This window comes from Bufo gargarizans, chromosome 5 (assembly GCF_014858855.1).
Source record: "Bufo gargarizans isolate SCDJY-AF-19 chromosome 5, ASM1485885v1, whole genome shotgun sequence".
NCBI lineage: Eukaryota > Metazoa > Chordata > Amphibia > Anura > Bufonidae > Bufo > Bufo gargarizans.
This window is the reverse complement of record NC_058084.1, coordinates 151,733,833-151,760,000: the sequence shown is the minus strand read 5'-3', so window position 1 is coordinate 151,760,000 and position 26,168 is coordinate 151,733,833.

The following is a 26,168-nucleotide window of genomic DNA, read 5'->3' as shown; positions in this document are numbered from 1 at the left end:
GGAGCTGTAAATATGGTCAGGGACAATACATGTCCTTTACGGACCACTGGGTAAATGTTCCTGCACAGCCATACCAGCAACTTGGCCACGTCCTCACACTGTTGGTCCTGCGACAATGTCGTCCTCTGCCTCCTCATCCTCCACCATGTCCTCAGCCTCCACTACAGGGACAATTCACAGTGCCCCTCTAGCATAACACATGTGCAGGGCACGGCAGTATCACGCTGTTCTGCACCTTGTTTGCCTGGGAGAACGGAGTTACACAGGGGAGGAACTGCTCCGTGTCCTTCAGCAAGAAATCGAATCCTGGCTTTCTCCGTGACAACTGAAAATCGGAACCATTGTGACCAACAACGGGAAGAATATGGTGTCAGCACTACATCAAGGAGGGCTGAGCCATGCGCCCTGCATGGCACATGTGTTCACTCTGGTTGTCCAGTGGTTCCTGAAGTCTTCCATTAATCTGCAAGACATCCTAAAACTGGCCAGGAAACTTTGCATGCACTTCAGCCACTCATACACCACAAAACTGCAGCGGCAGAACGGCATCCCCCAACATAGGCTGATATGTGACGTTTCCACCCATTGGAATTCCACCCTCCGTATGTAGGACCGACTGTACGAACAGAGAAAGGCCAAAAACGATTTCTTGATAATCCAAGCGGACAGGAGTACTCCCCTGTGTAACTTTGATGTCAGCCAGTGGCAGCTCATGCGTGACACCTTTATGGAGGCCACGTTATTTGTCAGTCGCCAGGACTAGTGGATGAACACTTATGTGGAAAGGAAGATGGCTCCGGCAGCATATAGCAGTATCAAAAACTTCTTTATTCGTACCTCCAGACACAAATGGCAACGTTTCGACTGTTCACCAGTCTTTATCAAGCCTAATGACATCAGTGTTGGTAGGCATATAAATACCCCCCCACATTAAAAGACACGCCCCACATTGTATCAACATAGCCAATTATTGTAATGGAATGAATCTATGCAAGTTGCTACTTACTGAAGCCGGCATGGCCTCCATCCTCATCATGTGCGCCACAGCGTGTTGTCACCTCCACTGCGCAGTCGCGGCTCGCCGGCTTCACATGCCAGAAGTGTCATCAGTCACCATGACTACGGCCGGCACTGACGTCTCCGGCCAATGGGCAGCCAGACGCACACACTGTCGTCATTGTCTGCGCGACTCGCACGTGACATCCCATATGGTGCGCACAACCGTGCGTCAATCTCATAGGTCACATGGATGGCGCAGCCAATGGAGACACAGTGCAAACACCGGAGCCATGGTAACCGCGACGCCGTGACCAGCGCAACTTAACCTAAAGCGATGTGCATAATCCATATGATAACATGTACCCAATCAATGCACATAGGTGGCTGGATTGATATTGCCAGATCAAGATCACAATAGTGATCGCCACAATCTCACTAGACAATGCACATATCAAGTAGAGGTGGAGACCATGTCCAGCACAGTATATCGCAACCATGCAAAATCGTTATGTATAATACATTTTCCAAAATAACACCCATCAGATGCAATAAAAGGCATTATATCATACAAATATAACAATCTCTATGTTAGGGATGTGTTAACACATATAAAAAATTAATTATAAAAAATTAATAATGATGTCCCTATACTGAAGAGGACCATCCAGCGACCCACATCAGTCGATGGATGTAACGTTAAACTCCAAGTTTAACCCATAAGGTTGAAGGGATCTGAGGGTATGGATCCACTTGAGTTCCTTTTTCCTAAGAATCACCTTCCTGTCACCACCCCTTCTCAGATACCCAACGCTGTCAATTACTCGAAATCTTAATTGATTAATAGCATGTTTACAATCGATAAAATGTTTGGCAACCGGTTTGTCAATAGCTCCTGTTCTAATAGTGCTCTTATGCTTATTAATTCTTTCCCTCAGTTCCATTGTGGTTTCACCCACATATATTAGGCTACATGGACACTGTATCATGTAAACCACGTCTGTGGATTTGCATGTGAAGTGTCCCTTAATCTTAAACCGTTTACCACTATAAGGATGAGTAAAACCATCACCTCTCATGATGCAACTGCAGTTGCAGCAGGAGAGGCAAGGGAAATTACCATTCTTGAGTGGTGCCAGTCTTTTCTGTTTGTCTAAATCCTTACCCCCTATGTCCGCTTTGACCAATCTGTCGCGTAGATTACGGGTCCGTTTATATGCCATCATTGGGGGGACAGAAAACTCCTTAACCGTTGGCAGTCCTTTCTGAAGGATCTGCCAATCCTGGCGTAGAATGGCAGCAATATTGCGGCTGTCACCCCCAAAGATGGACACAAAAGGGATACGGGCAGATTCTTGTTTCTGTGGTTTCCTCACCAATGTAGACCCACGTTTCATAGATGTAATCCTGTGTTTGGTACGGTTGATCAATTGTTTGGGGTAGCCTCTCTTTAAAAATTTCATACACATCTCATCTATTCTGTAGTCAAACTGGGTGTCATCGGATACGATACGACGTACCCTGAGTAGTTGACTCCATGGAAGAGAGTTCACCATGGTCTGAGGGTGATTGCTATCGTACATTAGTAGGGTATTCCTATCTGTAGGTTTCTGGAATAGATCAGTGCCGATCCTTCCATTGTGCACCTGAACCCGGACATCCAGGAACTGCAGCTCACGGGCAGAGTGCATCACGGTGAACTGCAGGTCCCGGACCCCAGAGTTCAGGTGCACATGGAAATCCTCCAGTTCAGGTATAGTGCCTGTCCAAATCAGGAAAATGTCGTCGATGTAGCGCCACCAGCACAGAACTCTCTCAAAAAATGTGGAGCGATACACTAGCCGATCCTCGACCTCCGCCATGAAGATGTTAGCGTAGGTGGGGGCCATGTTGGACCCCATCGCCACACCACGCTTTTGTTGGTAGAAGGTGTCCCCAAAGAGAAAATAATTTCTCCTCAGGACCACCTCCAGGAGGGCGAGGATCAGCCGGCGCGCCCCAGGAGAGAGTTCCGTGCTGGCCAGGGCCACATCGACGACATTTAAACCATAAGAGTGGTCGATGGATGTATACAACGATACAACATCAAAACTTACAAGTAAAAATTCCGCAGGCAAAACAAGTGCGTTCAGCTTCGTCAAGAAATGGCCAGTGTCTCTGATATAGGAGGGGGCCGTGGTCGCATGGATCCGCAATACCTTATCCAAAAAGATGGATATGGGATTAAAGATGGAGCCCCTGCCCGACACAATGGGTCGGCCAGGGGGATCCACCAAACTCTTGTGGATCTTTGGTAGAACATATATTACAGGGGTAATCGGGTGGCTCACATGCAGAAAATTATATAGTTCATCATCGATGACTCCTTGACTAAGTGCCTCATCCAATAATACCCCTATAACACATGCTATATCAAACTTAGGATCCTTGTTCAATATCTCGTAGACATTAACGTCCCCTACCTGTCGTATGATCTCATTAATATATTTACAGGTATCCATGACGACCACGGCACCCCCCTTGTCAGCTGGCTTGATAGTCAATTTTTTATTCTGTTCCAGTTCAGACAAAGCCCGCCCCTCAGCATGGGACAGATTATGCCTGAACTGGTCAGTGCTACCCTCCCTCAATTGGTCAATTCGTTTCCTGACAAAGCTGATATATGTTTCAACCACATGATTGTTTTGCGGCGGCGAAAAATGACTTTTGTTACGTAAATCAAAATCTTTACACATAAGCATATCAGTGGATGCAATTGGTTGACAATTAGATGTATCGATGTCTCTCGTTGAAAAAAAGGCTTTCAATCTAAGGCGTCTAAAGAACTTTTGTAAGTCCAGTTCAAGTTCGAACCAGTCACGTGGGGTTGTGGGGCAAAATGTCAGGCCCCGGCTCAATACACTGGTTTGTATATTATCAAGTTGAGAAGATGAAATGTTCACAACTAAGTTCATTTCCGTAGCCCGCGTCTCGTTATTCTCCCCTGTGAATGGGAAGAGGCCTCCATTGGTATTGGGGGAAGGGCCCTTGCTGGATCGATGGTGTCTCCTACCACCCCTTCTGTATCGCCCTCGCCTCTTTTTCGGCCATGGCCTAAAAAATTATTGGACGCACCTGACTCATCAGCAGAATCGGACTCACCAGTGCTGAAGCCAAATTTGCCTTGATCAAAGCGTTTCCCACGTCTCCGCCTGTTGAATCTTTGTGGTTGAGATGTCTGCCAATTGAATACTTTACCAGATTGGTAATCATCTAAGTCTCTGTGCCACTTATCCCTTTTAATGTGTTCAACCTCCGATTTATGCCGCATAACGTGTTGAGTCGTCTTTTCTTTGTAAGTTGTAAACTCCTCGCCACTCACCAGGTCCCGAATCTGGGTTTCCAAATCGGTTGTGATTTTCTTCAGGTTATCCACTTCTTTCTGTAGAAAATCTATATTGAGCAACATCAGCTCGAAAGAGTATTGGTTATTTATCGCTTCAAAAGCTTTGCAAAAGTCGCCATTGGTAGGAAATAAATTCGGGCGAAGATTGGACCTAAGGCCCCTTGGTATTCTTTGCTGTTTATAATACTCTCTCAGAGTTATTAGATGTAACTCCATGGTATTTAATCTCTTAAGATCTTGTTCAGCTTTGCGTTTCAAGATATCAACCGAGGGGGAACTTAAAAAGGTTACATCACCTCCATCGACATTAATAAGCCGCTGAATGTCCTCATCAGTATAAACATACATGTGTCTTAACGAGGTATCCATGTTCTTACTTGGACCTGGGGGACCCTCCATGGTGTATATAACTCCACGATTTTCAACCCCCTGGTGCACGCCTCCCGGATCAACAATAGATAAGCGTGAAGGTGTAGAAGCAGCACCTTATGGTCTCAAGGTAATGCGTTGATCAATGCAGCAGCCTAGCCGTAGGCCCTTGATCCATCAGGCCTTGGAATACATATGTGGAAAGGAAGATGGCTCCGGCAGCATATAGCAGTATCAAAAACTTCTTTATTCGTACCTCCAGACACAAATGGCAACGTTTCGACTGTTCACCAGTCTTTATCAAGCCTAATGACATCAGTGTTGGTAGGCATATAAATACCCCCCCACATTAAAAGACACGCCCCACATTGTATCAACATAGCCAATTATTGTAATGGAATGAATCTATGCAAGTTGCTACTTACTGAAGCCGGCATGGCCTCCATCCTCATCATGTGCGCCACAGCGTGTTGTCACCTCCACTGCGCAGTCGCGGCTCGCCGGCTTCACATGCCGGAAGTGTCATCAGTCACCATGACTACGGCCGGCACTGACGTCTCCGGCCAATGGGCAGCCAGAAGCACACACTGTCGTCATTGTCTGCGCGACTCGCACGTGACATCCCATATGGTGCGCACAACCGTGCGTCAATCTCATAGGTCACATGGATGGCGCAGCCAATGGAGACACAGTGCAAACACCGGAGCCATGGTAACCGCGACGCCGTGACCAGCGCAACTTAACCTAAAGCGATGTGCATAATCCATATGATAACATGTACCCAATCAATGCACATAGGTGGCTGGATTGATATTGCCAGATCAAGATCACAATAGTGATCGCCACAATCTCACTAGACAATGCACATATCAAGTAGAGGTGGAGACCATGTCCAGCACAGTATATCGCAACCATGCAAAATCGTTATGTATAATACATTTTCCAAAATAACACCCATCAGATGCAATAAAAGGCATTATATCATACAAATATAACAATCTTGCATCATGAGAGGTGATGGTTTTACTCATCCTTATAGTGGTAAACGGTTTAAGATTAAGGGACACTTCACATGCAAATCCACAGACGTGGTTTACATGCTACAGTGTCCATGTAGCCTAATATATGTGGGTGAAACCACAATGGAACTGAGGGAAAGAATTAATAAGCATAAGAGCACTATTAGAACAGGAGCTATTGACAAACCGGTTGCCAAACATTTTATCGATTGTAAACATGCTATTAATCAACTAAGATTTCGAGTAATTGACAGCGTTGGGTATCTGAGAAGGGGTGGTGACAGGAAGGTGATTCTTAGGAAAAAGGAACTCAAGTGGATCCATACCCTCAGATCCCTTCAACCTTATGGGTTAAACTTGGAGTTTAACGTTACATCCATCGACTGATGTGGGTCGCTGGATGGTCCTCTTCAGTATAGGGACATCATTATTAATTTTTTATAATTAATTTTTTATATGTGTTAACACATCCCTAACATAGAGATTGTTATATTTGTATGATATAATGCCTTTTATTGCATCTGATGGGTGTTATTTTGGAAAATGTATTATACATAACGATTTTGCATGGTTGCGATATACTGTGCTGGACATGGTCTCCACCTCTACTTGATATGTGCATTGTCTAGTGAGATTGTGGCGATCACTATTGTGATCTTGATCTGGCAATATCAATCCAGCCACCTATGTGCATTGATTGGGTACATGTTATCATATGGATTATGCACATCGCTTTAGGTTAAGTTGCGCTGGTCACGGCGTCGCGGTTACCATGGCTCCGGTGTTTGCACTGTGTCTCCATTGGCTGCGCCATCCATGTGACCTATGAGATTGACGCACGGTTGTGCGCACCATATGGGATGTCACGTGCGAGTCGCGCAGACAATGACGACAGTGTGTGCTTCTGGCTGCCCATTGGCCGGAGAAGTCAGTGCCGGCCGTAGTCATGGTGACTGATGACACTTCCGGCATGTGAAGCCGGCGAGCCGCGACTGCGCAGTGGAGGTGACAACACGCTGTGGCGCACATGATGAGGATGGAGGCCATGCCGGCTTCAGTAAGTAGCAACTTGCATAGATTCATTCCATTACAATAATTGGCTATGTTGATACAATGTGGGGCGTGTCTTTTAATGTGGGGGGGTATTTATATGCCTACCAACACTGATGTCATTAGGCTTGATAAAGGCTGGTGAACAGTCGAAACGTTGCCATTTGTGTCTGGAGGTACGAATAAAGAAGTTTTTGATACTGCTATATGCTGCCGGAGCCATCTTCCTTTCCACATATGTATTCCAAGGCCTGATGGATCAAGGGCCTACGGCTAGGCTGCTGCATTGATCAACGCATTACCTTGAGACCATAAGGTGCTGCTTCTACACCTTCACGCTTATCTATTGTTGATCCGGGAGGCGTGCACCAGGGGGTTGAAAATCGTGGAGTTATATACACCATGGAGGGTCCCCCAGGTCCAAGTAAGAACATGGATACCTCGTTAAGACACATGTATGTTTATACTGATGAGGACATTCAGCGGCTTATTAATGTCGATGGAGGTGATGTAACCTTTTTAAGTTCCCCCTCGGTTGATATCTTGAAACGCAAAGCTGAACAAGATCTTAAGAGATTAAATACCATGGAGTTACATCTAATAACTCTGAGAGAGTATTATAAACAGCAAAGAATACCAAGGGGCCTTAGGTCCAATCTTCGCCCGAATTTATTTCCTACCAATGGCGACTTTTGCAAAGCTTTTGAAGCGATAAATAACCAATACTCTTTCGAGCTGATGCTGCTCAATATAGATTTTCTACAGAAAGAAGTGGATTACCTGAAGAAAATCACAACCGATTTGGAAACCCAGATTCGGGACCTGGTGAGTGGCGAGGAGTTTACAACTTACAAAGAAAAGACGACTCAACACGTTATGCGGCATAAATCGGAGGTTGAACACATTAAAAGGGATAAGTGGCACAGAGACTTAGATGATTACCAATCTGGTAAAGTATACAATTGGCAGACATCTCAACCACAAAGATTCAACAGGCGGAGACGTGGGAAACGCTTTGACCAAGGCAAATTTGGCTTCAGCACTGGTGAGTCCGATTCTGCTGATGAGTCAGGTGCGTCCAATAATTTTTTAGGCCATGGCCGAAAAAGAGGCGAGGGCGATACAGAAGGGGTGGTAGGAGACACCATCGATCCAGCAAGGGCCCTTCCCCCAATACCAATGGAGGCCTCTTCCCATTCACAGGGGAGAATAACGAGACGCGGGCTATGGAAATGAACTTAGTTGTGAACATTTCATCTTCTCAACTTGATAATATACAAACCAGTGTATTGAGCCGGGGCCTGACATTTTGCCCCACAACCCCACGTGACTGGTTCGAACTTGAACTGGACTTACAAAAGTTCTTTAGACGCCTTAGATTGAAAGCCTTTTTTTCAACGAGAGACATCGATACATCTAATTGTCAACCAATTGCATCCACTGATATGCTTATGTGTAAAGATTTTGATTTACGTAACAAAAGTCATTTTTCGCCGCCGCAAAACAATCATGTGGTTGAAACATATATCAGCTTTGTCAGGAAACGAATTGACCAATTGAGGGAGGGTAGCACTGACCAGTTCAGGCATAATCTGTCCCATGCTGAGGGGCGGGCTTTGTCTGAACTGGAACAGAATAAAAAATTGACTATCAAGCCAGCTGACAAGGGGGGTGCCGTGGTCGTCATGGATACCTGTAAATATATTAATGAGATCATACGACAGGTAGGGGACGTTAATGTCTACGAGATATTGAACAAGGATCCTAAGTTTGATATAGCATGTGTTATAGGGGTATTATTGGATGAGGCACTTAGTCAAGGAGTCATCGATGATGAACTATATAATTTTCTGCATGTGAGCCACCCGATTACCCCTGTAATATATGTTCTACCAAAGATCCACAAGAGTTTGGTGGATCCCCCTGGCCGACCCATTGTGTCGGGCAGGGGCTCCATCTTTAATCCCACATCCATCTTTTTGGATAAGGTATTGCGGATCCATGCGACCACGGCCCCCTCCTATATCAGAGACACTGGCCATTTCTTGACGAAGCTGAACGCACTTGTTTTGCCTGCGGAATTTTTACTTGTAAGTTTTGATGTTGTATCGTTGTATACATCCATCGACCACTCTTATGGTTTAAATGTTGTCGATGTGGCCCTGGCCAGCACGGAACTCTCTCCTGGGGCGCGCCGGCTGATCCTCGCCCTCCTGGAGGTGGTCCTGAGGAGAAATTATTTTCTCTTTGGGGACACCTTCTACCAACAAAAGCGTGGTGTGGCGATGGGGTCCAACATGGCCCCCACCTACGCTAACATCTTCATGGCGGAGGTCGAGGATCGGCTAGTGTATCGCTCCACATTTTTTGAGAGAGTTCTGTGCTGGTGGCGCTACATCGACGACATTTTCCTGATTTGGACAGGCACTATACCTGAACTGGAGGATTTCCATGTGCACCTGAACTCTGGGGTCCGGGACCTGCAGTTCACCGTGATGCACTCTGCCCGTAAGCTGCAGTTCCTGGATGTCCGGGTTCAGGTGCACAATGGAAGGATCGGCACTGATCTATTCCAGAAACCTACAGATAGGAATACCCTACTAATGTACGATAGCAATCACCCTCAGACCATGGTGAACTCTCTTCCATGGAGTCAACTACTCAGGGTACGTCGTATCGTATCCGATGACACCCAGTTTGACTACAGAATAGATGAGATGTGTATGAAATTTTAAAGAGAGGCTACCCCAAACAATTGATCAACCGTACCAAACACAGGATTACATCTATGAAACGTGGGTCTACATTGGTGAGGAAACCACAGAAACAAGAATCTGCCCGTATCCCTTTTGTGTCCATCTTTGGGGGTGACAGCCGCAATATTGCTGCCATTCTACGCCAGGATTGGCAGATCCTTCAGAAAGGACTGCCAACGGTTAAGGAGTTTTCTGTCCCCCCAATGATGGCATATAAACGGACCCGTAATCTACGCGACAGATTGGTCAAAGCGGACATAGGGGGTAAGGATTTAGACAAACAGAAAAGACTGGCACCACTCAAGAATGGTAATTTCCCTTGCCTCTCCTGCTGCAACTGCAGTTGCATCATGAGAGGTGATGGTTTTACTCATCCTTATAGTGGTAAACGGTTTAAGATTAAGGGACACTTCACATGCAAATCCACAGACGTGGTTTACATGATACAGTGTCCATGTAGCCTAATATATGTGGGTGAAACCACAATGGAACTGAGGGAAAGAATTAATAAGCATAAGAGCACTATTAGAACAGGAGCTATTGACAAACCGGTTGCCAAACATTTTATCGATTGTAAACATGCTATTAATCAACTAAGATTTCGAGTAATTGACAGCGTTGGGTATCTGAGAAGGGGTGGTGACAGGAAGGTGATTCTTAGGAAAAAGGAACTCAAGTGGATCCATACCCTCAGATCCCTTCAACCTTATGGGTTAAACTTGGAGTTTAACGTTACATCCATCGACTGATGTGGGTCGCTGGATGGTCCTCTTCAGTATAGGGACATCATTATTAATTTTTTATAATTAATTTTTTATATGTGTTAACACATCCCTAACATAGAGATTGTTATATTTGTATGATATAATGCCTTTTATTGCATCTGATGGGTGTTATTTTGGAAAATGTATTATACATAACGATTTTGCATGGTTGCGATATACTGTGCTGGACATGGTCTCCACCTCTACTTGATATGTGCATTGTCTAGTGAGATTGTGGCGATCACTATTGTGATCTTGATCTGGCAATATCAATCCAGCCACCTATGTGCATTGATTGGGTACATGTTATCATATGGATTATGCACATCGCTTTAGGTTAAGTTGCGCTGGTCACGGCGTCGCGGTTACCATGGCTCCGGTGTTTGCACTGTGTCTCCATTGGCTGCGCCATCCATGTGACCTATGAGATTGACGCACGGTTGTGCGCACCATATGGGATGTCACGTGCGAGTCGCGCAGACAATGACGACAGTGTGTGCTTCTGGCTGCCCATTGGCCGGAGACGTCAGTGCCGGCCGTAGTCATGGTGACTGATGACACTTCCGGCATGTGAAGCCGGCGAGCCGCGACTGCGCAGTGGAGGTGACAACACGCTGTGGCGCACATGATGAGGATGGAGGCCATGCCGGCTTCAGTAAGTAGCAACTTGCATAGATTCATTCCATTACAATAATTGGCTATGTTGATACAATGTGGGGCGTTTCTTTTAATGTGGGGGGGTATTTATATGCCTACCAACACTGATGTCATTAGGCTTGATAAAGACTGGTGAACAGTCGAAACGTTGCCATTTGTGTCTGGAGGTACGAATAAAGAAGTTTTTGATACTGCTATATGCTGCCGGAGCCATCTTCCTTTCCACATATGTATTCCAAGGCCTGATGGATCAAGGGCCTACGGCTAGGCTGCTGCATTGATCAACGCATTACCTTGAGACCATAAGGTGCTGCTTCTACACCTTCACGCTTATCTAGTGGATGAACACTGTCATTCCACTGCTTCATGTCCTGGAACAGATGCTGGTAAATATGGCTGGCCAGGGTACTGGAGACGTGGTGCTTAGATCTCATGGCCACATGAGCCCAGTGGGGGCTGAACTGGAGGAGGAGAACATTGGAGCACAAGCAATGTGTAGCAAAATGGGTGGTTTTTTTTTTATACAGGGGACAGCAGAGGAGGAGCAGGAGCAGCCAGAGGAGCTACAGGGGGATGAGGAAAAGGAGGCAGAGGACCCAGACACACCGTGGCAGTATGCAGTGGAGATAGAGGCAGGGAGTCCGTCCAAGTCACTTGCACAAATGACGAAATGCATGCTCACTTGCTTGCATAGTGACAGCCAAATTCTCATCATTTGGCAGAGGGATGACTTCTGGCTCTCCATCTTGTTAGACCCTCACTACCGGTCCAAAATGGGGGCCTTTTTTACACCCTCTGAGAGGGAGGACAAACTGAACTACTATAGAGACATCCTATGTAGTCAGTTGGTCGCTGCCTATCTGTGCCATTGTTTATCCTCTCGCAGGTCGGACTGGGGGCCCTCTGCACTCACATTTCTCTGCCATGGTTGCTGTGGCAGGGTGGAGGGGTAGGAGCAGTTCCATCTCCTTTAGCAGCAGCCTGAGTCTAGAGTCACTGATGAGCAGCTTTCTTCACCTTCCTAGTGAAGAAACTACTCACCAGCAGCAGCAGCTATACCTGGAGCAGGACCTGACCCAGCAAGTGGTGGCATACTTGGACAGTACCCTGCCACCCCACATTGAAGATCCACTGGACTACTGGGCAGCTAAACTGGATTTGTGTCCGCAACTAGCAGAGTTTGCCCTAGAAAAGCTACCCTGCCCGGCCAGTAGTGTGAGATCAGAGACTGACCTTTTTCAAGATTAATCAGGCATGGATCAGCCAGGATTTCCACCCATCAATGCCTGATGCATCAGATTAGATAATCCATGGTGCTACACCAACACTTTGACAAAAGTGCCTCAGCTACTATTCTGATGCTGTCACCCGCCTGATGCCACACATCTGTTGCCAAGTGCTCCTTCTTTCACCCACCATCTTTAGCGGGTGCTGGTATTGCCACCCACCTCCACACTATGTCACCTTGCCACTCTTTGGCCTCTTGATGCTGCTGCCACATCCACACTATGTCACCTTGCCACTCTGTGGTCTACCCATGCTGCTGCCACCTCCACACTCTCATTGTGCCACTCTGTGGCTTCCTGATGCTGCCGCCACCTCCACACTCTGTCATTGTGCCACTCTGTGGTCTCCTGATGCTGCCGCCACCTCCAGACTCTGCAATTGGGCTACTCTGTGGTATCCTCATGCTGCTTCCACCTCCCCACTTCATGAATGGGCCACTATTTTGCCTTTCGGCCTGGCTGACATTATCATTTATTTGACCTTCTTCTGATCTGTCAGAAGGAAGAAAAAATTAATGTAGCAGCTGTAAGGCTTGTATGGACCCATCAGAATTGGCTTGTGATTTGATAAAAGCAGTAGTGGGTACAAAACACAGAAGACATGCAAATATTCCATTCACGTGTCATGTCTGTTTTGGATCCACTCCTGTTTTTTTTTGGGTATTAGCAATACTTATGGATTACTGAACAAATGCTGACTGAGTGAAGGCGTATGCTCAACAGACAGGATCTGTTTTTTGGGGGTTATTGTTCTGAAGGATCAGAGGAAGGGCAAAATAATCAGTGACGTCAACACAAACTTACTGATGACACCCTCTCCACTCTGTCGGGGGGCTCTACTTGTATAAGCCCTTAATAGAACATGTATGCATGTTCTATGTGAAATCAGCTTACGACAGGTGTAAAAGGAGTGCGCTTCTTCTTGGCGCTAACATCGACTTGTAAGGCTGAGTTCATACTTGAGTTATTTGCTCAGTTTTGGCCCCGTGACTGCCCAAATAAGTGAAGTGTGCAGTTATTCTAAGAGCAATGCCTGTCATCTGAATGTCATACTGACTCACAAAATATTTTCACTACCACAGCAGATTCCATATGTGTGTTACTGCAAGGCACAGTGTTGTACACCACTATAAAGGCTCTCTCCAGCCAGGAAATAGCCATTTTTAACGCGATTCGCTGTGAATAAATTTGGAACAAACCACATTTTTTCAAAAAAAATTGCCGAATCGGCGAATCAAACTTTTGAAAAATTCACTTATCTCTAGCTATGAGCTACTGTATCTATAGTGCTGCTCTTGACACAAGAATATTGCTATGAACAAGAGATTTCATGGATGTCGTTTGGCACACTTGTTAAAGCTGTGTGTTCCCTGCACAGTGACGGCATTTCTGATAGACATTGGTGCCAGTAATAAGAACCCTACAGCACGTTTTATGTCAAATTCTCATTTAAAAGAAGGTAGTCATATTTTCTCATTGATTCCATGACTGTAAATCAAAGCAAGAGTTAGATTAAAATAGGTTATAAATAGAGATGAGTGAATGTCTCAAAAACTTGATTCGTACTGTTCACCAAATTTTCTAAAAGAATGGTTCGATCTGAATTTTTTTGTGATGAATCGCATTAAAAGACAGCTATGGTATTTCCTATGGTATTTCCTGGCTGCGGAGAGCCTGTTTAGTAGTGTAGAACACTGTGCATTGCACAAACATGCATAGGGAGCCAGCTGTGCTAGTGAAACAGTACTGTGAGTCAGTATAACACACAGATTACACGCGTCACTCTTAGAATACCTTCATACTTCACTTATTTGGTTAGTTAAGGGTCAAAACTGACCAACTAACTCAAGTGTAACCTTAGCCTTACAGGTCAATGTTAGCGTCAAGAAGATGCACACTCCTTTTACACCGTTGTCAGCTAATTCCACATAGATTTCTACAGAATCTGTTCTGGTGCACTCTGAAACAAGTAGTGCCCCCATGACTGAGTGGTGAGGTGGCAACAGCATGAGGAGTCAACACAGTGGCCCAATCACAGAGTGGTAAGGTTGGGAATCACATGAGGAATCCCATGAGGAGTCAACAAGTCAGAGTTGTGAGGGTGGAAATCGCATGAGTCGTCAACACAGTGGCCCAGTCACAGAGTGGTGAGGGTGGAAATTGCATGAGTCATCAATGCAGTGGCCCAGTCACAGAGTGATGAGAATGGGAATCGCAAGAGGAATCGCATGTGTCATCAACACAGTGGCCCATTTACAGAGTGGTGAGGGTGGGAATCGCATAAGTCTTCAACACAGTGGTCTAGTGACGGAGTGGGTCATGCTGATTGTCCTCCGGCGGCTTGATGAAAAATTCCCACACCAACGAGTAAGGTATTTTTCCCCCACCACTACTCTGTGCTGACTGCCTGCTGCCGCTGCCTCTGTGAACCTGTGCACCGCTACCTATTTTTAGATAGGTAGGCTCCTGCGTAAAAGTCGGTCTACCCCAGGCATGTGCAACGGATGGCCTTCCCCCAGGGCCCCTCCTATCACATCCCAGGTGTAGGAATGCAGAGTTGTGTAGTGCAGCCTAAATGTCACAGTGCTCCTACCTGGATACTGCTGTACCCCAGGCTTTGACTACAAAGCAAATAATAGGGGGAATAATTGAGGAATTGGAAAGAATAATGTGAGTCCAGACCTTGAGATGAAGTTCAATGGCAGCTTTACTTTAAAGGGACACTGACAGGCAAACTCAGCATATTGTGTTATATATCTGACATTACAGGTCTTATACAGTCTATTAAAAGCATGTAAGTATCCCCCCTGTCCACCTTCTAAATACCGAAATATAAAGTTTTATAACTTGCCTGTCTCCTCACCAATCTGCCCAAGGGGCGGTGTTTCATCTGAAAATGCACCCAGCCAGCTGCTCCCAACTGCCGTTCTGTAGCCCCGCCCAGCTCATCAATATTCACTTAGCTGGGCGGGGCTACAACTCTCCCCAGTCACGATCCTGCGTATGGTTGATAGAATCCACTTGGCAGCGTCCGTCTAATCCTCTGCGCCTGCGCCCCGCCGTGGTTAGATCGCGCCTGCTGTACACACCCTGCCTGCGTTCCCAGAGGCAGCTGCAGCCTCTGCCTCATGAGCATGCCCCAGGCACTGTTCAAAGCAGCGCTTCAGAGCGCTGCTCACTCACATCTCCAAAGGGGTTAATGATAGTGCGGAGAGTTGTAGCCCCGCCCAGCGAAGTGAATATTGATGAGCTGGGCGGGGCTACAGAACGGCAGTTGGGAGCAGCTGGCTCGGCGCATTTTCAGATGAAACACTGCCCTTTGGGCAGATTGGTGAGGAGACAGGCAAGTTATAAAACTTTATATTTCGGTATTTAGAAGGTGGACAGGGGGGATACTTACATGCTTTTAATAGACTGTATAAGACCTGTAATGTCAGATATATAACACAATATGCTGAATTTGCCTGTCAGTGTCCCTTTAAATAAACGTTTCTTCAAACAGTTTGCAGGCTTTGTCTTGGTTCCAGAAGGCTTTAGCATTAAACTGGCAGGCAAACTTAACTCTGCTCTATCCTTCTCTCACTCTGCTGTACTGACAAGCTGACTTGATAACTTGGCTTCCTATTCATGCTGCACTTCACTTTTTAGTTGGAATTATCTTCAGCCAAAGAGTATGTTAGAATCCTGGCAGCTCAAATATGAAGTCTCAACCAGCACAAACCAGAACTGCCACACCTCCTTCTGGTAGCAAGCAGGACTGGCCCACTTCTGACCAAAGTGTGTGTGGGGGGGGGGGGGGGGATGGAGTGGTGAGTTCCATTCTATCTAACTATAGCTCTGCCATGTTTGCTGCCACCTGCTGGTGAACCAGGCACATTACATATGAACAATTGCATAAGAAGATTAGAATGCACATTGTGGAGAACGTGGACAAAAATACATAATATGACACTGTGTTAGCCCATTAAAGACCGTAGCAGGGTGCAGGAGTGGTAACACCACTATGGGGAGTTACACATGTTTGTTTACAGATCTCACACTGCTGCCACCCTGCTGACTCGTGGCCAAGCTACCACCCTGCTGGCTCAGCCGCTGCCTCATGTGCAAGCTGCCACCCTCTTCTCCTGATAATGATGAAGCCCCCTTTTCACCCGGCTCCCACATGTGATCGGCCACATCATCATCCACCACTGTCTGCTTATCTCTAATATCACCCTCACCAGTCTCAGGGCCATGTGTCTGACTGCTCGTAACACCAGCTTCCACTCGACTATCATCGTGGCTACTTGCCCGCCTACCAGAGGAAGCAGCAGATTTCACCTCCTGACCTGTCTGTTGGACATACTGTACTGTAACATTAACTGCAAGGGTAAAAAGAGCAATAGTATCAGGCCGCAATTTCGTACCAATTCCACATCTACTGATTAACGCATCAAATTAAGTGTACAAGAATTTGAACACCCTAAAATGTGTAGTATCAAACCAGGTTTGGGTCAAAAACACAAGAACAGGTGCAAATCTTTCGATTACACCTTATCTCTGAATAGGCTTCACTACTGGTTTTGGCTCACAAGAAATGATAGTAATAACTGATCAAATAACTGAAGCGTGAACTCACCCTAAAGTGTGTAGTATCAGGCCGCTATTTCACACCAACTCCGTAGCTAGTTCTTAAGGCATCAAATTAAGCATAAAAGAATTCTGCTTCGTCGAATGACGGCCTCGGCGGCTAAGGCTACTTTCTCACCTAGGTAGCCTTTTCCGGCAGGCTGTTCCGGCGGGGTAACAGCCTGCCAGATCGGTGCTACCGCAAGTCCACTGTGCTGTCGGAAGTCCGCTCCAGCCCCATTTACTATAATGGGGGCGGGCCGGAGGTCCGGCCGCAGCACAGCAAATATGCTGAGAGGCGACCGGACAAAAAAATTCAGCGTACCGCAAGTGTGAAAGTAGCCTAACCCTTTTCGGGTTAAGCTGCCTACAGCATTATTCTGTCCATAATAAGGACGCTACCAAACGGAATGGAATGCATTCTGTATACGACAGCCAGAGCGCCGTAATCTCGCGATCCGCGAGCTAGCGCATGCGCAGTGTCCTCATAGTGTTACTTCCCTGTGCTGGCATCAGCCTCAGGGAAGGAACAGCGCATGCGTTAGCTCGCGCATTGCGAGATTACGGCGCTCTGGCTGTCTGACGTCGGGGAGCAAGGAGGAGATTCTGAGGATGCGGGGCGGTTCTGCGCTCCTTCACGCTGGACTCATCTCACGTACAGGACACATCTCAGAGTAATTTGCATATGGATCAAATCAGGTTTTTTCCACAATAAAAGCACAGAGTTATGGGGACTGGGTATTGCGGATGTGCTAGCGGGCATCTAGCAAACCATGTCCTCAGCTCTATACATCAAATCCCGGTGACAGGTTCCCTTTAACAGTGACTTTCACAGTGACCGACCCTTTAACAGTGACCGTCCCTTTAACAGTAACTTTCACAGTGACTGCCCCTTTAACAGTGACTTTCACAGTGACCTTCCCTTTAATAGTGACTTTCAGAGTGACCGCCCATTTCATAGTGACTTTCACAGTGACTGCCCCTTTAACAAAGAGGACAGATACTCGCTGAAGTAGAATGATTCTTATATTTAATAGTCACATACAGAACGCGCGCACTGCATCTCTGACACACGGAGTGCCGACTGTGTCTTCTCTTGATCTATTGCCCCTTTAACAGTGACTTTCACAGGGACCGCCCCTTTAACAGTGACTTTCACAGTGACCGCCCCTTAAACAGTGACTTTCACAGTGACCCCCCATTTAAAAAAGTGACCGCCCCTTTAACAGTTACCTCCACAGGACCCACTGTTTTAACAGTGAACTCCACGGTGCCCGCCCCTTTAACAGTGAACTCCACAGCACCCATCTGTTTAATAGTGGCCCCTGCCCCTCATGCATGTAGCAGTGTAGTTGTGCCGTCATATGACTGAATATTTCAGGACCGGCGAACTGCTAAAGCTGTGAACATTTGTTATGACAACCTAGAGTAGGACCTGCGAGCTTCTATTGGCTGATAAGGGACATGTGACCGTGTGTATGGCAGTTAAGATTTAACCCCTTAAGGACCGAGGACGTACCGGTACGTCCTGACTTAAAATCTGCATTCCGGCGCCGCGGGGGTTAATCGGAACGGGACGCCGGCTGAAATCATTCAGCCGGCATCCCGTAACAATGCAGGGGGGGGTCATTTGACCCCCCCGTGTCGGCGATCGCAGCAAACCGCAGGTCAATTCAGACCTGCGGTTTGCTGCGCTTTTTGCAGTTTCTGATCCCCGCGGTCCCTGACCGCGGGGATCAGAAACTTCAGAGTGCCTAAAATCAATATTGCGCACCCCCCCCTGCACCCCTGCATGATTTGATGGCGGCGGGTGGTGCAGGGGGGGTGTCGCAGGCGGTGGGGGCGTTGCGGGAGGCGGGCGGTGCGGCAGGCGGGATCGCGATCCCCCGCCCGCCTCCCATTGCATAATCGTTGGCGTCTAGTGGGTTATACCAGGGTGCCAGCACATTGCTGGCACCCTGGTATAAACGGCTGACATCGGTGATGCGATGTCAGCCGTTTAACCCTTTCCATGCAGCGGTCCGTACGGACCGCTGTATGGAAAAGGTTAACAGCGCAAGGAGCTCCCTCCCTCTCCGATCGGGGGGCTGCTGTGCCTTTGCAGCCCCCCGATGGGAGAGGGAGAGAGCCCCCAGAGAGCCCCCCGAAGCCCCGTCCTCACCCTTCCCCGTCTGCGAAGTTGTGACAGACGGGGAAGGTTCCCATGGCAACAGGACGCCTGCTCAGGCGTCCTGCTGTCCATGGTGCTGAACAGATCTGTGCTGAAAGCATAGATCTGTTCAGTGTAAGTAAAATACAGTGCAGAAACCTATATAGGTTCTGTACTGTATTTTACAGACATCAGACCCACTGGATCTTCAAGAACCAAGTGGGTCTGGGTCCAATTTTTTAAAAAAAAAGTGAAAAAAGTTAAGATAAAATAAAAAAACATTTATCACTGAATAAAAATAAAAATAAAAAAATACACTACACATATTAGGTATCGCCGCGCCCGTAACGACCTGATCTATAAAACGGTCATGTTACTTTCCCCGCACGGTGAACGCCATAAAAATAAAAAAATAAAAACTATGAGAAAATTGAAATTTTGCCCACCTTACTTCCCAAAAAAGGTAATAAAAGTGATCAAAAAAGTCGCATGTACGCCAAAATAGTAACAATAAAACCGTCATCTCATCCCGCAAAAAATGAGACCCTACTCAAGATAATCGCCCAAAAACTGAAAAAACTATGGCTCTTAGACTATGGAAACACTAAAACATGATTTTTTTGGTTTCAAAAATAAAATAATTGTGTAAAACTTTTATAAATAAAAATAAAGTATACATATTAGGTATCGCCGCGTCCGTATCGACCGGCTCTATAAAATTATCACATGACCTAACCCCTCAGGTGACCACCGTAAAAAAAAAGAAAAAAAAAAGTGTAAAAAAAGCAATTTTTTGCCATCTTACGTCACAAAAAGTGTAATAGCAAGCGATCAAAAAGTCATATGCACCCCAAAATAGTGCCAATCAAACAGTCATCTCATCCCGCAAAAAATTAGACCCTACTCAAGATAATCGCCCAAAAACTGTAAAAACTATGGCTCTTAGACTATGGAGACACTAAACAATTTTTGGGTTTTAAAAATGAAGTTATTGTATAAAACTTACATAAATAAAAAAAATTGTATACATATTAGGTATCGCCGCGTCCGTGACAACCTGCTCTATAAAATTACCACATGATCTAACCTGTCAGATGAATGTTGTAAATAACAAAAAAAAAAAACGTGCCAAAAAAGCTATTTCTTGTTACCTTGCCGCACAAAAAGTGTAATATAGAGCAACCAAAAATCATATGTACCCTAAACTAGTACCAACAATACTGCCACCCTATTCCGTACTTTCTAAAATGGGGTCACTTTTTTGGAGTTTCTACTCTAGGGGTGCATCAGGGGGGCTTCAAATGGGACATGGTGTCAAAAAAACTGTCCAGCAAAATCTGCCGTCCAAAAACCGTATGGCATTCCTTTCCTTCTGCGCCCTGCCGTGTGCCCGTACAGCAGTTTACGACCACATATGGGGTGTTTCTGTAAACTACAGAATCAGGGCCATAAATAATGAGTTTTGTTTGGCTGTTAACCCTTGCTTAGTAACTGGAAAAAAAATATTAAAATGGAAAATCTGCCAAAAAAGTGAAATTTTGAAATTGTATCTCTATTTTCCATTAAATCTTGTGCAACACCTAAAGGGTTGACAAAGTTTGTAAAATCAGTTTTGACTACCTTGAGGGGTGTAGTTTCTTAGATGGGGTCACTTTTTTGGAGTTTCTACTCTAGGGGTGCATCAGGGGGGCTTCAAATGGGACATGGTGTCAAAAAAAACTGTCCAGCAAAATCTGGCTTCCAAAAACCATACGGCGCACCTTTCACTCTACGCCCCGCTGTGTGGCCATACAGTAGTTTACGGCCACATTTGGGGTGTTTCTGTAAACAGCAGAGTCAGGGCAATAAAGATACAGTATTGTTTGGCTGTTAACCCTTGCTTTGTTAGTGGAAAAAATGGGTTAAAATGGAAAATTAGGCAAAAAAATGAAATTCTCAAATTTCATCCCAATTTGCCAATAACTCTTGTGCAACACCTAAAGGGTTAACGAAGTTTGTAAAATCAGTTTTGAATACCTTGAGGGGTGTAGTTTCTTAGATGGGGTCACTTTATGGAGTTTCTACTCTAGGGGTGCATCAGGGGGCTTCAAATGGGACATGGTGTCAAAAAAACTGTCCAGCAAAATCTGGCTTCCAAAAACCATACGGCGCACCTTTCACTCTACGCCCCGCTGTGTGGCCGTACAGTAGTTTACGGACACATATTGGGTGTTTCTGTAAACAGCAGAGTCAGGGCAATAAAGATACAGTATTGTTTGGCTGTTAACCCTTGCTTTGTTAGTGGAAAAAATGGGTTAAAATGGAAAATTAGGCAAAAAAATGAAATTCTCAAATTTCATCCCAATTTGCCAATAACTCTTGTGCAACACCTAAAGGGTTAACGGAGTTTGTAAAATCAGTTTTGAATACCTTGAGGGGTGTAGTTTATAGAATGGGGTCATTTTTGGGCGGTTTCTATTATGTAAGCCTCGCAAAGTGACTTCAGAGCTGTAGTGGTCCCTAAAAAGTGGGTTTTTGTAAATTTCTGAAAAATTTCAAGATTTGCTTCTAAACTTCTAAGCCTTGTAGCATCCCCAAAAAATAAAATATCATTCCCAAAATAATTCAAACATGAAGTAGACATATGGGGAATGTTAAGTCATCACAATTTTTGGGGGTATTACTATGTATTACAGAAGTAGAGAAACTGAAACTTTGAAATTTGCTAATTTTTCCAAATTTTTGGTAAATTAGGTATTTTATTATGCAAAAAAATTAATTTTTTTGACTTTATTTTACCAGTGTCATGAAGTACAATATGTGACGAAAAAACAATCTCAGAATGGCCTGGATAAGTCAAAGTGTTTTAAAGTTATCAGCACTTAAAGTGACACTGGTCAGATTTGCAAAAAATGGCCTGGTCCTTAAGGTGAAAATGAGCCCGGTCCTTAAGGGGTTAAAGAGGACCTTTCACTACAATAAAAAAATCTAAACTAAGCATACAGACATGGAGAGCGGCTCCCAGGGATCTCCCTGCACTTACTATTATCCCTGGGCGCTGCTCCGTTCTCCCGGTATCTTCAGATTTCCGGCTCAACTGGGAGAAGCCTGCCAGTGTCTCCTTCTCCCAGGCTGGAGTGCTGGCCAATCTCAGCTCACAGCCTAAGAGAAAAAAAAAAACTCAGGTTATGAGCTGAGCGCTGCGATTGGCTAGCGCTACAGCCTGGGAGACGCCGGCAGGCTCCTCCCAGTTGAGCCGAAAATCTGAACATACCGGAGCCTATACTGGGAGAACGGAGCGGCGCCCAGGGATAATAGTAAGTGCAGGGAGATCCCTGGGAGCCGTTCTCCATGTCTGTATGCTTAGTTAAGATTTTTTATTGTAGTGAAAGGTCCTCTTTAAGTGAAAGGCTGGCAGGTTTGTATTAGATAATGCAGGTAATTTTTGGGGAATATCTCGGGAACTGTACGTCCTAGAGAGCTGAGACCCCCGCAAGAATTCTTTCCAGGTAGCAAGGGATGTGCATACCAACTTTCGTAGAAATGGATGGTTGAGTTTTGGCGTTTTCACGGAACATACATACACACACACACACACGTATATATATATGTACTTTTATATATATATATATATATATATATATATATAGATAACACACCCCAAAACAGTTTCTATCAGGCCCCAAATTCACCTCAGAAGCAAGGGTGAATGGAAGTACTGTACTTTTATATATGAAATAAACACACCCCAAAACTATTTGTATCAGGCGGCAAATACACCCCAAAAGCAAATATGCATGGAGGTTCTTTTCTATATTTAAAACAAATAAACCCCAAAACTGGTTGTATCAGACAGCACTTTCAACCCAATAACAGATGCTAAGATTACTGCAATTACTGTTTAAAACAACCTAAAATCTCTAGTAATAGATGACTTTTAGTAACCCCAATTAGTGCAACAAGGTGTAATAGTAATCACACTTATTACCCAGGCTTTATACTCTGCTATTGGTCCCTGTTTTCTCCCTACAGTCTGGATAATGCTTCCCTATCCTTTCCCTACACTATGAATAATCTTTCCCTGAACTGCTCAATCATTGTTTCTTTTTTTATTTTATTTTTATAAAGTCTTTACTGTCCCTAGTGCCTGCAACGTCTCTCCCTGCACTAAGTTCACTGTAAAATGACCGGGCATGAGGAGGCTTTTTATAGGGCTGTGACATCTGATGGGCTGGCTATCTGCTGATTGGCTGTCAGCAAGGCATTGTGGATGCTCCCTTGCTCCTGGGCTTCTTACTTTCACTTTTTAACACGTGCAGCAGCCATTTTAGAAAAAAATGCAATTTGTTACGACAAAGAGCGAGGAAATTTGACTTTGGACCGAATTCCACTTCGTCAACTTTGATTCGTTCATCTCTAGTGAGAACTCTACGTCTTATGTCAAATTTTCATTTAAAAACAGGAAATCATATTGTCTCATTGATTCTATGACTGTAAATGATAGCAAGAGTTTGGCTAGGTCTACACGACAACATTTGTTGTAGATAGGGCACAACTGCACTGCAACATTTGTTGCGCAACATTTTGTTGCACCAATGTAGTGCAACAATTTTTATAATGGTAGTCTATGGTGACGCACTGCGACATGCGACATACGCGACAGTCGCTGAAAAATCCATTTCGAATAGATTTCTTGCGACTGTCCCATCGCAGTCGCAGCATGTCACATGTGGCAGTGTGACACCATAGACTATGATTATAAAAATTGTCACGCGACATTGGTGCGACAAAATGTTGCGCGACACATGTCGTTATGTAGACCTAGCCTTAGACTGAAATAGGTTAGAATCAGTTTACCCTTTTGCTTGCACTAGATCCAGAAGAATCAATTTGGGAAAAAAAAACATGTTCGTCAAACAAAATAAAAAAATAAAAAATAGTTTAGTAAGACGGAGTTGTTTCTGTCACATTTCAGTGCCAGTAAAATACTCAATTGTAATGTCTTTGTGTGGAAGGTCCTAGGAGGGCTGTAGTGGAGCTACCTTGTCTGCAGAAATGAATGAATCACATGTCCTGGATTTAGAAACAGGACTTTTCCGTAAAGACATTATTCTTTTTACAGTCACTTTGTGTGTACTTTAAAGATTAGTCTATTATATATATTTTTTAATATTTTGCCAAAAAGTGTATAATTTATCATCTTTGTAATATTTGGTACTATATATTAGTTATGTTTAAAAAAAAAAATTGTGTAAACTCAACTGTGATCAAGTAGTACAGACAATTCTATTATGAATTCTGTGTCCATAAAATGATCTTGGGTTCTACATCCAAAATCAGACAAGGAGAATATTTAACCCCTTAGTGACCAGCCTGTTTTGCGTCTTGGAATAAAAACACAAAGTCTCTGTATATGAAATCGGTCCACTCAAGCGCTGCAGATCCCAAGACAATGTGGGTAAAAGTCTGTTAGATAAAGTGATAGGAGAAAGGATTGCGCTGCAAGAGAGGATTTTTTTAAAGTTCCTATAAATTTCTCTTTCTTACATTCGGAAAATCTTCAGTTAGATGGACCACATTCAATCATTGAATGTGGTCCATCTAACTGAAGATTTTCCGAATGTAAGAAAGAGAAATTAATAGGAAATTTAAAAAAATCCTCTTGCAGCGCAATCCTTTTTCCTATCACTGTTTTGCGTCTTACTGACCAAGCGTTTTTCTTCTTTTTTTTTAGTTTTATGAGCTATAACTTTTTTTCAACTATATAGCTTTATGAGGGCTTGTTGTACTTTTTAATGGTGCCATTTTGGGGTACACTTAACTTTCTGAATAACTTTTTCTGAGAGGGAAAAAACAGCAATATTGCCACTGAGTTATAAATTTAAAATGACAATATGGTGGCTCACTCCAGGCGGATTATAGAAGCAGGTGCTACTAACCCAAATAAGAGAGACACCCACCCTTTAGTCAGGTATACACAATGAATGCTACAGTAATGGGTGAGCACACTACACCTGGACTTGTATACTCTAAGATTTTATTAAATCAGTATAGGTTGACACGTGTATAACAAAGATATAAAATAGAATAAAACATTAAAATGCTAAGATACTGGGACCATTAGAGAAGCAATAAGTTATAATGTGGCGTATTTGATGTATAAGTCCAAACAGTATGGTAGATACTGCCACATGATTGTTATTGATTGCAATGATCAACTGGCTTTGTAGTACCAGATTTAATAAATGTAGATTCTTGTCCTATGTATATCAGTCCACATAAGGAACAGGTAGATATCTGGGATATAGCTATATAAATAATTGCATCCTTCGGCGTATCATAAATATTCCTGGATAAAGGTCTCTAATATGGTTGCAATCTTAGTAACCGTTGATGATATTTAAGGCCTCATGGATGATCAATATATTGTTTGGAAGATTATCTCTTACCTTCCTTACTGTCCAAACGAGGGTTGGGCGGCGCGGGATAATACTGGCGTCACGCTCCGTACTTCCTCTAGCCGGATATCCCGAGCTCTCGCGGGAGTTGGGACGGGACTTGTGTCTTTGATTCGTCCGTACCTGTTAATCTTCCGGCATGAAACAGAGGAGGACACCGTATTGGTCTGTGGATTCTTGTTCCAGTAATGTTTCCTTTACCTTGTAGTTCCAATTTTCATAGCGTGGCCACGCTTATGATTGCAGAGGTACTCTTTACAAGTGTCCGATCCGGCCCAGACACGTTTCGGGAATTAGCCTTCCCTTCATCAGTGGTAGCTATGAAAGCTATGAAAATTGGAACTACAAGGTAAAGAAAACATTATTGCAGACATGTCCAAAGTGCGGCCCTCCAGCTGCTGCAAAACTACAACTCCCAGCATGCCCTAATAGCTGTAAGCTATCCAGGCATGCTGGGAGTTGTAGTTTTGCAACAGCTGGAGGGCCGCACTTTGGACATGCCTGCATTATTGGAACAAGAATCCACAGACCAATAAGGTGTCCTCCTCTGTTTCATGCCGGAAGATTAACAGGTACGAATGAATCAGAGACACAAGTCCCGTCCCAACTCCCGCGAGAGCTTGGGATATCCAGCTAGAGGAAGTACGGAGCGTGACGCCGGTATTATCCCGCGCCGCCCGACCATCGTTTGG